This window comes from Lipotes vexillifer, unplaced genomic scaffold (genome assembly GCF_000442215.2).
Source record: "Lipotes vexillifer unplaced genomic scaffold, Lipotes_vexillifer_v1.1 scaffold666, whole genome shotgun sequence".
In the NCBI taxonomy this organism is placed as follows: Eukaryota; Metazoa; Chordata; class Mammalia; order Artiodactyla; family Lipotidae; genus Lipotes; species Lipotes vexillifer.
In genome coordinates this window covers 3,649,790-3,650,539 of record NW_006787408.1, presented here as the reverse complement: position 1 = coordinate 3,650,539, position 750 = coordinate 3,649,790, and positions in this window count along the sequence as shown.

The window sequence follows — 750 nt, the reverse complement described above, 5'->3', positions numbered from 1 at the left end:
GACGCATTTAATAATGTCTCCTGCCCAAGAACAAGGTGACTATTCAGAGGCAAAACTATGAAGATTTAGATAGGTAGAAAAAGCTGGATTAAAAAGAGCCTTTATATATGGGTTCGATCCCTGGTTGGGCAACTAAGATCCCACATGCCATGTGGTGCAGCCAAACAAAAAAAAAAAAAAAAAAAGCCTTTATACCATTATCATCACATTTCCCCCCACCCAGACTATGTCTTTCACTTATTCATTGAATTATTTATTTATCAATTGAGTCTATTAATTCTAAAAATAAAGAGAATACCTGGACTTGCCTGATCTATCTAGAGAGTTAGGACCTGGATGTGTACTAGAGGGCAGTTCAAGGTAATGGAATATCAAAACATAAGCTTCTCATGGCAATTTAAGAAAGACAGAGTTTACAGGGTGGAGGTAGAGAGCCTGACGTGAGGGGGTTTGGTTTCATCTAGGTGAGGGTAGTGGATTTTTCTCTAGTCTTTAAAGACGAACAAGATTTTTAAAAATCCACTTTAGATTATGAGCTATAATATTTGTACAGTTTAGATGCATAGCTCTGCTGATACAGATGGATCTCCAGAGTGTGAACCCAGTACAAGGAACATAACCATGGCTGCTTCTGGGCAGGGGGACTAAGAGCCAGCAGCCCGAATGGGAGCTTTTTCTGTAGGTCCTTTTTTTTTTGCCGTACGCAGGCCCCCCTGCCGCGGAGCACAGGCTCCGGACCTGCAGGCCTAG